This window comes from Sturnira hondurensis, unplaced genomic scaffold, assembly GCF_014824575.4.
Source record: "Sturnira hondurensis isolate 20B ecotype Veracruz unplaced genomic scaffold, ASM1482457v3 Scaffold0019898, whole genome shotgun sequence".
NCBI classification, from domain to species: Eukaryota; Metazoa; Chordata; class Mammalia; order Chiroptera; family Phyllostomidae; genus Sturnira; species Sturnira hondurensis.
Window position 1 is genome coordinate 28,440 of NW_028092529.1, and position 15,996 is coordinate 44,435.

Consider the following 15,996-nt stretch of genomic DNA (forward strand, 5'->3'; position numbering starts at 1 on the left):
CTAATATTAGGCTTTGAATTTTTTGGTTTATTTTTGTTTCTCAAAAATAAACACAAGCCCTGGCTTGTGTGGCTCAGTGTATTGAGCATGGGCTGCAACTGGGGGGGGGGGGGCACCGGTTCCATCCTCAGTCAGGGCATGTGCCCGGGTTGCAGACCAGGTCCCCAGTGGGGGCCATGTGAGAGGCAACCACACATTGATATTTCTCTCTCTTTCTTCCTCCCTTCCCCTCTCCAAAAATAAATAAAATAAAACTAAATAAATAAAAATCTTGAATTACATTTGTTTGGCAGAGGAAGTGATGTCTGTTATTCTTTGCCTAAATGTTTGATGCAGGCTACTCTGGAAAAGTTCTCTAGATCTCTTAGTCAATAACTAATGGCTAATATATTGGCTATGGTTCCTTTAAATGTGGCCCATATTAGACTTATTGGTCCCTGGAGACTCACAACCAGTTAGTACATAACTTCTTTTCAGCTATATCAATCATCTGAGAACTGACATCACAGACCTGCTAAAAATTCAAAAATTTTGGTTTAATATATCTTATAAACTGTGGCAGAAATAAACACTGGTTTAATGTCTATATGTTATTTAATACAGTATGCGTTTATTTCCTCTGCTGGACCTTCTTGATTCCTTTGTTACAATGAACTACAGTTTGTTTGTTTGTTTTCCTATAAATTTCCAAAACACAATATGAATGATGTGAGCTATTTATAAGTCAACTAACTTCAGCCTCTCCATTTGTTCATTATTACCTATTTCCTTAGGGCCTGCTTCTGTCCTTGGAAAATCTCAACACTCGAAAGTCCTTGATGCAGTAGAGGTTTTTAGTTGACCAGTCATTAGGGGAGTATCTGTAATATCTTCTGCACTGAAATAAAATCCATGCAATGTTGGTCCAAATACCTTTTCCAAAAACATTACCCTGGTCTTACAGGAACACCAACACTGACTTTTAATGAACAATTTAAGAGAAAAATAAGAAAATTATGCAGTTTCTGCTCTACTAAAATGATAAATAATACAATTTTAAAATAATATATAAAGATCATTCAAGGTGCCTTAATAATTTTTTTTTCTTACTTAGTGTAACAGGGAAAATAGAGTTTGCGGTCATGTCACTATTATTAGGACCTGGGGGGGTCTACATTTCCCTTAGTCTACAATCAATATGTCTAATTGCCAATATAATACTCCTACTTGAATATTTCTCCTCTCAATTTAGATCAAGTGTGTCTAAATGACTATTCTTCTCAGGAAATCTCTTTTACTACTTTCCTATGTCAATCAGTGTCATCTTCAATGTTTCATTAGTTCCATTACCAAATCTTAAAGCTCTTTCTGAATCTTTTTCCATCCTCATCCCCTGCAATCTGTGGGTCCCTTGGCAATTCTTCCAATGCATGCCTTTTCTCAAAAAAGATTTTATTTATTTATTTTTAGAGGGGAAGGGGGGGGGGAGAAAAACATCCATGTGTGGTTGTCTCACGTACACCCTACTGGGAACCTGGCCCAGAACTCAGGCATGTGCCCTCACTGGTCATCGAACCTGTGACCCCTTGCTTCGCAGGCCAGAACTCAACCAGCTGAGCCACACCAGCCAGGACCCAATGCATGCCTTTTATAACTGTCCACTGTTACCATCCCAATCTTCATCCTTGTCACCTTATACTTAGATAGTTATAACAGATGATTCCTGGTTTTAGAAACACCCAAGTTCCTTTTGCTCCAATTTATCATAGATTTTGCTGCCAGAAGAACTTCTCTCAATTGTAAATCTTACTAAAATGTTTTTCTTTTACAAATAATCAGTGGCTTTTCAATGACCTGTTTGTTTGATATTGCTCAAATGTTATGACATCTGGAATTAGTTCAACCCCCTTAAGACTGGCATACAAGGTTTTGCATGTTCTGGCCTAAACTTGCCAGTGTTCTGTACATTCATCCTCCTATTCCACGACAGGAACCCAGCTCTCCAGTCCAGGTACCTCTCTACTCTCCACCAACAACATAATCATTCCCAATCACAAGCTTTTCTTCATGCTGTGCCTCCTACTAGGCAGCATCCTTTCAAGTGTCACCCAAAGGTCATCAATACAAGAATCATCTAAAATGCTTTTAAATCATAAGATTCTCTGAGCCCATAACTTAGACCTCCTGCAGGGGTGTCAAACTCATTTTCACTGGGGGCCACATCAGCCTCGTGGTTGCCTTCAAAGGGCAAAAATAATTTTTAGGACTGTATAACTGTAACTGCTCCTTAACTATTAAGGAGTTGAAATTATATTTGGCCCTTTGAGGGCAACTGTGAGGCTGATGTGGCTTCTGGTGAAAATGAGTTTGACATCCCTGGTTTACAGGCTTACCAAGAAATTCTAATGTAAGCTAAATTGTGAGCTCCCCAACTCAGGGACATGTGGAATTTTACTCTTCATCTCCTGTCTGTGGCGTAGTGCCTGTGTTGACCTTAAACAAAGTCAGCCAGATATTTCTCCAGCAAAATGGGTTTCTTTGGGAACAAGAAATTGCAATTTGGAACATGCAACAATGGTGGGCCACCTGCAAGTCAGCTAGAACAAAGAAGAGGAAACTTGTATAGAGGGAGAGAGGAAGTTGGGAGGACTATTACCAAGAGTTCCTCCTGTGTGGTTTGAGATTGGTATAGGGTGTGAGAACTCCCCTTCTGTCCTCCCTACATCATTTAAAATGACACTCTTTCCCTGGCTGGTTTAGCTCAGCGGAGTGAGTGTCGGCCTGTGAAGCAAAGGGTCACTGGTTCGATTCCCAGTCAGGGCACACGCGTGGGTTGCAGGCCAGGTCCCTAGTAGGGGACACATGAGAGGCAATCATACATTGATGTTTCTCTCCCACTCTTTCTCCTTCCCTTCCCCTGTTTCTAAAATAAATAAATAAAGTATTTTTAAAAAATAAAATGACATTCTTGTTTACCAACTTATTTTTTACATTTTCCCTTTTTGATCAAGATTTTTCTCTGACAGCACTGCTGATCGTGTGTCAGGTGTTGTCTGGTTTCAGCAGCCTTTTGTCCCTTGACGCCAGGGAGGGCATTTCCTGCGTGTTCTGCCCCACATCTAAGTGAAGGAGCACAGATTTGGAAACTACTGTGGCCATATTTGAGCAACAAGGAGATGTAGAAGGGAAATCTCAGGCATTTGTTATTTCAATATGTTTCAATAGCAAATCAGGCAAAAGCACATTGAGAACAGAAAGAATGCTACAAGCACTTTGGGGTTGCTGTCCAATGGTGCTGAGTTCTTGGCTAAATACACTCCCTTCAGTCTAGTTTCCATCTGTACAACTCGGAAAACTTCACAGCTGGCACCAGGTGGACTCAAATGTAGCTAGGGTACCTCTCCAGCTACCATGGAGAATATGGTGCCTGTTTCAAGCTCTTTCAAGTTATTATGAAGAAAGGTTAGAAGTGAAAGCCGATGGCAGGCTCACAGCTAAGTAAATATGAAGCCTAGAAAATTGTCAAATTCACAGCCAGAGATAATGGAAAACTTGATAGACTGATGAAGAAGCATGGTACATAGTGTTTCTGGTCAGAAAGAATAAACAACCACCAACGAACAAAACAAAGTGTGTTCCTCAGATAGCTATGCACTCAACAATGGAAGTGCCCCAGGTCATTTAAAAACCTGAATGAAGTACCACAGAGGGTGAAAATGAAAATAAAGAAAAGAAAGTGTGTATCTCTATGGAGATTCCCTGAAGAGAAAATACTGAAAGTTAAGATGTTTTCTGAAAAAGTCAGTAGTTTTTAAAAAGTATTATGTGCACATGATACAAATAAATCAAATCATAATAAGGTTATATGGTTGAAGTAACTCTCCTCCCATGCCCTTTTCATTTTGAAGGAAGGTTCAGATTCTGAAGTAATTGGTTCTTATACATTTATTACACATTTTAACCCTTTACTATGTGAAGGAGGAAAAAGATTTTTTCCTCAACCCTTTCAGGTCCTTGGCTGAGACCTACCTGTGATAAAAGACAGATTAACAAGAGAGAAACGAACAGAATTTTAGTAACATACATACCTCCTATGTATAGAGAGAGACCCAGGAAAACTGACTAACTCCCCCAAATGGTCTAAGCTACCATCCTAAATATTAAATGCAGATAAAGACAAAAGAAGATGTTGGGGGTGGGGAGTGAGGGAGCCAATTAGGGGAGGTGAGCAGGAAAAGCACAGTGAAAAGGATAAGGCTGTGATGCAGATTTAAGTCCTTACTTTCTCCATTGATGAGTTTTAAAGATTTAGAGTTATCCTTCTCTTCCCTTATCAATGCAAATTGCTCTTACAAGGGGATAACTTTATCAGTTTTAAAGAGATTTTCCTATGCCTGCTGTTTCTTAAAAATAATCAATTTAGCCCTGGCTAGTGTGGCTCAGCGGATTGCGAGCTAGCCTGTGAACTGAAAGGTCACTGGTTCAATTCTCTGTCAGGGCACATGCCTGGGTTGGAGGCCAGGTTCCTGGTTGGGGATGTGCAAGAGGCAACAAATCAATATATCTCTCACATACAGATTTTTCTCTCCTTCTCTTTCTCCCTCCCTTCCCTCTGTCTAAAAATAAATAAATAATTGAAAAGAAGAAACTTGGGCCCCTCCCTTTAACTAATATGTATAGACCAGTACAAACTTCTATTTATTACATTTCTATTCTTATCCTTCAATTACCCTTTGAAGCCCCCAATGTGCATTACCTCATCTCTATATAGAATCAAAATGACCAATTACTCAAGGTAAATGTAGTTCATAATTTTATAATCATGTGAGTAGAACCATATATTTCAAATCATTATAAGAAATATCTTGCCCTAGCTGGTGTAGCTCAGTGGATTGAGCGCGGGCCTGCGAACCACACAATCACGGTTCGATTCCCAGTCAGGGCACATGCCTGGGTTGAAGGCCAGTTCCCAGCAGGGGACTCACATGAGGCAACCATACATTGATATTTCTCTCCTTTCCTTCCCTTCCCCTCTAAAGACAAATAAATAAAATCTTTAAAAAAAAGAAATATCTTAATTTATATAAGTTAAATATAATACACTGTAAATTTATTAATGTAGCAACAACACAACTATGTCATTTACATATATTTCAATATAGTGCTTGATTTCAGTTTTTCTTACAATTTTCTCCTCATGTGCACGATTTCATTAAAAATATACTGTCCCGTGTTCCATTCCTCAAGATATCCATAAAGTATATATTCCTTTCTTATTTTATTTATTCTCAGAGAGAGGGGCAAGGAAGGTGAAAGAAAGGGAGAGAAATATTTGTGTGAGAAAAACATCAGCTGGTTGCCTCTCACAGGCCTGTAACTGGGGACTTGGCCTGCAATGCAGGCATGTACCCCAACCAGGAACCGGACCGGTGACCCTTCGGTTCACAGGATGGTGCTCAACCCACTCAGCCACACCAGCAGGGATGTATATTTCTAAGGTGAGAGCAAGTTTTATGTGGAACCTGCAGAATAAACTACACCCTCCTGCTTTGGTTGGTATCAGGGTTTCTCGGCATTGGTACTACTGATATCTGAGGCCAGATGATTGCTCATTGTGTGGGTTTGCCCTGTGGGTGTTTAGTAGAATGTGTGGTGTCCATCAAGGATTTACCCACTAGATGCCAGTAGCAACTTCCCCAGGTTGTAACAACCAAAACTGTCTCCGGACATTGCCAAATGTCCCCTAAGCGGGCTCAATTTTTGTTCCCTCCTGCTCTCCATTGAGAATTCCATATTGATACTTGAGATAAGACTTGAATGTCATTTTACACATCTCTAACACATCCCCATTAATAAATTTACTGATAAGGAAAATTAACAGTCTCAAATTGTGTACAGACTAACCTTAGATAACCAAACCTTTGGGTGAAAACTGAGAAAGAGCTGACTTGTTCTTAGAAAAGTAAACAAAACCAGGATCCTTTCAGAACAAAAGAGATTTTTAAAACCATTTTTCTGTGAAGACTTTAAAATACAATTGATCACAGCCCATAAGGTCATTTTCAATAGGCATGTACATCTATCATAGTGAGTGTGCCCGTGGATATGCTGTGTAGTGGGTATCCAGAGAGTAAGAGGACTAGGAGAAAATCTGGAACTAGGAAATGAGACTGCAAATAAATATGAGTCAGGACAGCAGTGTGGTAGAAAGTCAGGAAGACAAACAGAAATCCAGCGCAATAAATCCTTCACAAACACAGAGTCATCACACAAGATATCCCCAGATACAGAAAATGACCCGAGGCAGATTACATGCATGGCTCCACCAACCAGAGAGGGAACCCATCCTGACACAGCCTGGGAGTTCTCTCCCATCTCCATCAGCTTATTTCTCTTGCCTGTGGAGAGAGTCATCTCTGGTAAATCTGGCCTAGAGAGTGGCACGAGGTAGTCAATGACCAATGTTTCCTAGGTCTTTGGAATCGCTTGTTTGGCAAAGGCATTTTTGTGACACTGTGTCTACACCAAACAGCAAGTTAGTAGGTTTTATCTGCTCTGACATGACTGGTTCTCACCCCGTTGTTGAACTGATGGCTTCTGTTTTTCAATACGGGCTGTGGGCATACATTTAGGCCAGAAACGTGATGGACTGGATCTGCTTCTTCATTTTCCAAGTGAAACCTAGAAACTTACACAAGAAATCCCAGAACACCTCTCTGATGTGCTAAAAAGCCCTGATGAGGACACCCGAACAATGTCAGAAGCCACACTTTTTCCATTCATGTATTTCTTAACTGTTTTGTCTTTATAGCACTTATTGCTGTCTGAAATTCTTTTCTCCTTGTGTATTGTGTCTCCTGCACAGAAATATGCATTCTGTAAATGCCCGGCCCTTGCTGTCTTGTTAACTGCTGTGTCCCTAGCATCTGGAACAGTGCCTGCCGGGCATGTAACAGACATTCAATAAATGTTGTTGAAGGAATGAATGAATAAAATGGGCAACAAGAGACTGGGGGAAACATTTCTACCCAAGTAAGAAATCCCTTTGAAAATTTCAATCTCAAATTATTGTACCTACCCAGAAATAACTTGTTATCTGCAGATATTATCTGTCAACCTGCTCTGTGTTTGGAGGTGTCAGTAACGGTGTAAACAGGGTGCTCTGAGGATATCTCAGTGAACCACAAATAAGAAAATCACTCAGATCTCCTCAGTTTTGATACCAGCCACTAAACAGTGAATACCAGCCTCAGAACTCAAAGTAGCATTAGTGGTTTAAAAGACAGGCCATGGAGCAAAGCAAGTAATAAGGAATTATATTTTTATCTGCCCTCATACAATTAAATCTTGACCTCCAGCTGTATTTGAATAGGAAATAGGAATTTTTGAATTTAGATGTTGTTCTAGAGTCCTACTGATGCCAGATACAAGGCATGGGATTAACACCTTTTATAGAAGAAATCACTGCACTAATTAGATCCCAGGAGCCAATACCTACAACAATGAACAGAGACTATAGTAGATGGGGAACCATATGTATGACTGCCTCAGTGGATGAATAAACACTAGCAGCTCAGTATCTATCCCCAGTCCAGCCTCTGCACAGTAAATATTCTAGGTCTGAGAATCTGTGGTGTGCCGCCCAATTAAATCCTGGTAAAAGCAAAGTAAATGGTTTACATAAGGGGAAATTGTATGAGAAATATTGGTATTTTGAAGGAGGAATTCACAGCTTGGCAAAATAAGCTGTGAAAATTCTGCTTCCTTGAAAGGAAGGGGGCAATCACAGCCTTTGGAATGGCTCCTCATGACTAAGGAGCTGACACGATATAAAAGATTCAATTCAGTTCTTTGAAAATTATGCTACTGAGGGGAACACTACCTCAGTTTTGCTTTTATGCATAGGTTTACTTTTCATGAATCCATATGATACTCAATTGCCTTAATGGAGAAGCACTGTAAGAAATTTCTTTGAGCCTTGACTGGTGTGGCTCAGTGGGTTGGGTGGCCTACTGCAAAGCAAAAGATCATCAGTTTGATTCCCGGTTAGGGCACATGCCTAAGTTCTGGGCCCGATTCTCGCCCCCCGCCCCGCCCCTGATGTTGGCAGCATATGAGAGGCAACCCATTGATGTCTCTCTCCTTTCTCCCTCCTTTCCTCTCTCTAAAAATAAATAATAAGTAAAATCTTTTTAAAAATATCTTTGAATTGCCAGAATCACCATATAGCTTCTGATTATTTCTCAATACAAATAACAAAGTTTATTTAGTTTCAAAATATAAGAAATGATGGGGGTATGCCCTGGCTGGTGTAGCTCAGTGGATTGAGTGCAGGCCTGTGAAGCAAAGGGTCATGGGTTCTGTTCCCAGTCAGGGCATGTGACTGGGTTGTGGGCCAGGTCTCTAGTATGGGGCGTGCAAGAGGCAACCACACACTGATGTTTCTCTCCCTTTCTTTCTCCTTCCCTTCCCCTTTCTCGAAAAATAAATAAACAAACAAACAAACAAACAAATAAATAAATAAATATTTTTTAAAAAAGAAATGATGGGGGTATAACAATTCAACATCTCTTTGGAATTTAAGATACATTCAGTTATAGAAGAGCATCGATAAAACCTATGATCATTCTCGGTCTTGGAAATAACAATGATTTTAACACACCTACTAATATAGAGAGAATGAATTAAAGAGGAAGACAATTTCAAATACAAAATATGAATACAAATGTCAATGTCATTTATTTAGAGTTCAGTACCTGCTCTGTTTCTTTTAGGGGCACGACTAAAGTGGTCTAGGTATCCTTTCTTGCCTAACAGAAGGAATATGGCTATACATGGCTTTGAAACAAGCTTCTCTTATCTATCATGCAAGTTCAAGTGTTCTGAGACTCCAACATGGATTCTTCATTACTATCTTAGCAGTTTGCTATCTGTACATCAGTACATGATTAAAATCGCCAAAAAAAGTGGCACAATGCCTTAGTTATAAATAGCGAAGTACAATAACCCCCTTCCAGGAAAAAGGAACACTGCATTGCAGTGCTCAAGTGTTTTGGAATAAGTTCTGCTTAAACCACTGTTTCCTTCATTTGTAAGTAGTCACCTCTCATTTATCTATCATACGAATGAGTAGTGGCAAAAAGGGAACATATTGGATTAGAAAGCCATGACTCAACAAAGGAACTCTCGAAGTACAGACTCAGCTATCCTCCATTTCTTTTTCACTCATGTTTAAATGTATTAAGGTCATCAGTTAATTCAAGGGCAGAGAAATGTCAGGTTATTACCACAAGTGTCAAATGCTCATGAATGTGGAAATCATTATATTTTGCTACCAAAATGAGATTTTAAAAAATTTCAGAGGTAGGTATACAAACCCAACTGGTCTGAAATAAGCCTGATGTGGAAACAGGACTTTGGAGAAAGGCAAGATGTAGCATTGACCCAAGCTGTCCTTCAGGCATTTTTCCTTGAATTCTCCTCTCACCTTTCTCAAGTTACTTTGGTGTTAATGTAGTTAATAGCTAGTTGCTAACCCGATATCCCTTTTTTTTCTTCTTTAGTAACAGTACCCTAAACTTGTTGGCTGTGTCAATGTGTTTTACCAAATGACTGCATTTTTTAACCTCGCTTGCAGTGACAATAAGCAGGAAGACTAAGTTTTGGCCAACATAATGTAGGCAAAATGTTATATGGGACATTCAGGTTCCTTAAAGAAAACTTACTTCATTGCCTAAGCTGCCTTGTTCCTTTTAATGACTGGAACACAGATGCAATGGCTGGAGCATCAGCAGTTGTCACAGACCACATTAGGAGAGTGAGACAGGAAAAGAGAGGGATTTCTGGTGCCTTCAGAATTGTACTTCCAGCCCTGGATGCCTAGTCATGGAATTATTTTATTTTTATTTTGTATCTTATGTACTAAAAATAAAATCTTGCCCTGGCTTCTGTGGGTCAGTGGATCAAGTGCTAGCCTGCAAACCAAAGGGTCACTCACTGGTTCAATTCCCAGTTAGGGCACATGCCTGGGCTGTGGGCTAGGTCCCCATTTGGGGGGTGTGAGAGGCAACCAATTGATGTATCTCTCACACATCAATGTTTCCCTCCCTCTCTTTCTCCCTCCCTTTCCCCTCTCTAAAAATAAATAAATAAAATCTTTTTAAAAAATTAAAATCTGGTTAAACTCTACTGGGTTCTCCTTTGCTTAAAGCATAAGCATTGTCCTTCAATGGTTGTCCAATAGGAATCCCCACTATGTGGTGTGGTGAAGAAGGAAACTTTATTCAGCGCAAAATAGCTCAATGTGATACAGCAGGGCTATGAAAACAGCATGGCTCTGAGGTGGCCCTGGGGTGAGGCAGCTGCAGAGCCAGATGGCTGTGAGGCCAGGCCCCTGTCCAGCTAGACAGCTCTGCTCTGCTCCTTGCTGGTCAGGGTCACTCTGCTGTTTGCCAGTTTGCTCTGGCCTATGCTGGTCTGCTCTGTTCTGGGGAGACAGTTTCAGTGTTTCAGATCCAGGTGGGGAAATGCAGTCTTTGGTGGAAAAGGAAAGTGTGTTCCTAGTCCTGAAATTATTTTAGATGAGAGGAAAGTAAACTTCCCTATTGCTCAAGCCAGTAGCAATTTGGATTTTTGTGTGTGTGTCAGGCAGCTGAATCAAATACTACTTGATATAAAACACCAGTAAATCCCCAAAGCTTAAAAAATGAAAAAGATGGGGAAAAGCAGATGCAACAGTATTAAAGAAGTGAAAGGGAACAGAATCTGTTTCATCCAAAATATGCCTCTTTGGAATAAGGATTATTTTAGGTTGATTTTTTAAAACAGACATCAAAGAAGCTCTGAAAACAAAGTAGAAGTTAGTTACCCTTTCTAAAGAGACATTTGCATTTATGTGGTAAATCCTTTTTTTTTTTTTTTTTGCAAGGGTGTTTCCCTCTCTTCACGAGGAATAGGAGGATGATTCCACATCTGGAGAAACTCTTGTCAATGGAGAAGGCATGGACTTAAATCTTTGTAACGACCTCACCTCCCTAACTGTGCTTTGCCAGAAAACCTGGTTCTCCCCTGCCCAGCATTTTCTTCTGACATTAGCTGGAGATGGTATTTAAGGTAGGAGCTGGGGTTATATTGGGGGCGGGGAGTGACTCAGTTTTCCTGGATCTCTCCTACGTTTACAGGAGGTATCAATGTTACTAAACTTCTGTTTGTTTGGGGTTTTTCCCCCATGTTAATCTGTCTTTTATTACAAGGGGGTCTTAGCCAAGAACTAGAAAGGTAGAGGTAAAATTATTTTTTCTGTTTCACACAGCCTCAGTTTTTCAAGTGTAAAGTGGGAACATGATGTCACCTACTTAAATGGTTGTTATACAGATTAAATGAGATAATTAAGCATTTAGCTTAATGCCTTAGCTTGCAATAAATGCTTAGGAAATGCTAAAGTGGATGAATCAATGAATGCGTATGTGAGGACTACATACCATGGAGAGGACTAAGAAGGTGCCTTTGATGAGTGACAATGTAGTTTGGAAGACAGAAAGGCATGTGCTGCAAATGAAAGCCAACAATATGACAAATACCTCACCAAGAACTTATAGATAAGAACTGCAGAATAACTGAGGACTAAACCATGTTGGATGGTACAACATGGTAATCTAGGCAGACCACTGACTTTGCAAAAAGCAGCAGAATGAGATGAGGATGGAGCACTGGGGACAAACTAAAGATTCTTCTAAAGATTTACTGGATAAAACATAAATTTTCTCAGAGTTGGAATGCCCGAGGAACTAACTGGATACAAATGCATCCAGTAACGAGCACACTTCTGGTAATTTATGTCCAAATATTCTACCTCTGACCCTAATTTTTTGGTTTCAAGTTATATATGGAAAAGTGGGTTCTGCAGAAAGTACCCCTCACAGGGTGACCTAATCAAAAATTACCAACTGGGCATTGTCTAGTGAGTAGTCCTGCCCCAGGCATGTAACTTAAGTAAAAGGCTTACTTATCTCTGCCTTAAACCAGCCCTGCCCATTGTTTTCCATACATCCAGATTAATGACTCATTGAAATGCCTCTTTTCAGACTCCTCCTTCTAAATGGTGACCACCCTTAAAAGAATACAGAACCTCATCAACTGTCCTGTCAACCAATCCTTGCCTTGCTTTTCCCCACCTTTGTATGAAAGTTTCCCCCTCAATTGCAAATGCATAAAAGAAGCTTCCAAACTGTTATTCTCAGGAGCATTTGAGATTTTGCCATCCAGCATGTTAGTTTGGTTCAAGTAAGCTCTTATAGAAATTCTCTGCAAGTCTGGACATTTCTTTTGCTGACAAACTCAAGTCAGGGGAGTGGTCCATATAGCTGGAACTTTTCCCCTAACCTTTTCATTCACGTGGACCTAACTGTGATAAAAATGGTAATTCTCTATATGCCTGGGCTGTTTAAACTTTCTAGTGTTCTTTCAGCAATTATCTCTAAATTTTCACCTCAGTACTTTTAGATTTTATTTATTAACTTATTTATTTATCTTTAGAGGGGAAGGAGAGGGAGAGAAACATCAATGTATGGTTGCCTTTCGTGCATCCCCTGCTGGGAGTTGGCCTGCAGGGAACCAGTCTGCAACCCAGGCATGTGCCCTGACTGGGAATCGAACCGCGATCCTCTGGTTTGCAGGCCCACGCTCAATCCACTGAGCTACGCCAGCCAGGGCTTCACCTCAGTACTTTTAGATGAAAACATTCCCCCTATTTCAGCCCTGAGCAGCGTAGTTCAGTTGATTGAGCATCATCCCCAAAACCAAAAGGTCTCCAGTTTGATTCCCGATCAGGGCACGTGCCTGGGTTGCAGGCCTGGTCCGTGGTTAGAGTGTGTGTGAGGGGCAATCTATGTTACTTTCCCTCTCTCTCTCACTCCCTTACCCTCTGTCTAAAAATACATAAACAAAATTTTTTTTAATTCCCCCATTTTAGATGTTCAGAAACTGAGACCCCAAGAAGGGAAGTGATGTGCTCAAAGTATGAGATCAAATAAAAAGATATAGAACCTACCTTTCTGGCCTCCCAAATGAGTTAGGAATCCTTTCTCTCTCACGCTTCGGCCGGCACCCAGTGACAATCTCCGGACAGTGCTGTCTTCCACATCAGATCCTCTTAAAAGAAGATGCTTGTCTTGTATACCTCTCTGTCCCTAGTGTGACCTGGCATAGAATAGATTCTCCAGAAATTTTTAATGAATGTAATAAACATTTTTACTAATTTACAAAATAAATTACTGACAGGGTAAAAAAATAAATGAATGGATGGGCAAACTAACTTGAGTCTCTCAATATCTTTGATAAACTGTGTGTCAATGAATGAAAATCAAACATATACAAATTATCTGTGTACTCTTCCCTTGCTGGCAGTTGTCTATGATGTTTCCTTTATTAAATAACTAGAGAAAAAAAAATATAGTATACATTGTTCATGCAGCTTTCAACTGGCTTTGGAACAAATGTAATGTCTTCAATCCAAAATATTAAAAGACGATAAATACAAATTTTAATTTATAATAGTATTATATACTTCTTAATCATCAAATAAGAGCATTAAAAAGGAACTAAATTTTCCCTGACTGGTGTGGCTCAGTGGGTTGGGCATTGCCCTGTAAACTGAAAGGTCATCAGTTTGATTCCCAATCAGGGCACATGCCTGGGTTTCGGGCCAAGTCCCTGGTTGGGGACATGCAAGAGGCAACCAGTCAATGTTTCTCTCACACATTGATGTGTCTGTCTGTCTCTCTCTTTCCTCCTCCCTTCCCCTCTCTCCAAAAATAAATTTTAAAAATCTTGTGAAAAAGGAACTAAATTTAATGGAGCTTCTGCTACAGGTTAGGAGCTGTTGTGCGTTCAATATTGTCCTTTAAAAATGCATGTTTACCCAGAACCTCAGAAAGCGACCTTATCTGGGAGTAAGGTCTCTGTGGATGTAATTATTTGAGGATCTCCATATGAAATCATCCTGAATGTGGGGTGGCCCTAAATCCAATGATTGATTTCTTTATGAGGAGAGATATGGACACAGAAAGACCCACAGACACAGATTAGACAGAAACACAGAGAGACCCCAGAGTGACACTGCCACAAACCAAGGGTTACCAAGGATTTTCAGCAACTTTTGGATGCTGGGAGAGCAGCATGCGATGGTTTCTCCCTCTGCACCTCCAAAGGAATCAACCTGGATTTCAGACTTCTGGCGTCCTGAACTACAAGAGAACACATTTCTGTTATTTTAAGCCACCACATTTATGGTGATTTGTTACAGCAGCTCTGGGAAACTAATACAGAGACCTAACAAATGTTCTCCTTTAATCTTCACAACAGCATAGTCAGACAGAAATCATTGTATATTTTATAAAGATGGTGCATCAGAAAGAAAAGGTAACTCCTTTTATTCATCTGACATGAATGCAGTGTGTATTCTGTGCTAGACTCTGCTGTATACTGGGAAGCAGAAACAAATAACTGCATGAGGAAGCACAAATTATAAATGATCAAGGTTGAACCTAGGTCTGCCTGACCCCAAAGGCATGATATTCTCATCACATTGGAAAGCAATGGTCCTACATCCTACACTTCTCAATCATGTGGTGCTAATGGCAACCCAACGCTGTCTACAAAGTCTTCAAATGTAGAAAATGCAATTCACTGATGGTCCCATCTGTGTCTCAGTGCTTTCCTCCCAATAAGACCATGCAGGGCAACAGGCCACATGCTTTGCTTCCTGCAAACAAAATGCTAAAGGTGAAATTTATCTCTTTAGATTAGGGGCTGAAATAACAGCCTCTCTCTTCCTTAGAAAGTGAAAATGTTATTTTTGCAGATGCTTCCCTACTCCACTGCAAAGAAGGATTTGTACCATCTGCTTATCACATCTGGGTCAAGGGCAATATGGCTGAAAATTATTGTCTGGTTTTATTGAAAGCCCCATGGGGATATAAAGGACAGTGTAGGAAATAGGAGTAGCCTGACCCATGGACATGAATGGTGTGGGGATTGCCTTAGGGAGTTGGGGGTGCTGGGTGGTGGGGGGCAAGGGGGGTAATTGGGACAACTGTAATAGCACAATCAATACAACATCATTTAAAAATAAAAATAAATAGATAAAATGCCAAAAAAAGAAACAACAACAACAAAAAAGGTTTGTTGGATCCTAATTCTCTTTTAGTTTTCTGTTCCTTTATGAGGTTTGACCGTATTCTATTGTAACTGGGTTCAAATTGTATATTTAGCCAGCTTGGAATGAAATGTAAGTAAAAATAGCCATCAATATCACTGTTGACACAAGTGACAAATTTATATATACCAATTATGCCTACTCCAAAATATTTTCACTGATTTTTGCCATGCACAGACACCTGGCCCTGGCTAACTGACAGCTGGAATCCCATTCTCTCATCACTTCTTCAAAGTCCTGAGTCTGGTTATAGGAGAGGGGCATCTATAATTCTCATCTAATCTTCTTTTCAGTCTTCACTGTGCTGGGCCTTTTCAGTCTGGAAAACTATACCCTTCGATTCTATAAATTTATTTACTTCAGAAATTCTCTGTTTTCCTTATTCTTTCTTTCTAAAATTCCTAAATTTATTCCAGAAATTTCTAAAATGTATTTCCTATTCTCTGAATATCCCCTTTTATGGATGGGGTATGTCTTCTCTTATCTTTGAATACACTAAGGGTATTTTTGTATTAAATGAATGTTTTCTAGTGTAACATTTTAATTCCTTAAATGATTTTTTCCCACAATACATTTACTGTTTTCTTAGCCCTACTGCTTACTATAAACATTTTAACATTTCAGAATCTACTTAAATTTATGCTGACTTAATTCCAGTGAATAATGTTACAACTCTATAGCTCAGTTCTCTATATAATTATATAGCTCTATTCTTTCCCTCTTTTAATACTATTAATGATAGCTATTAATAGATCTACATGTATACAATCCTAAGAATACATTACTTTAATTATTACTTTATA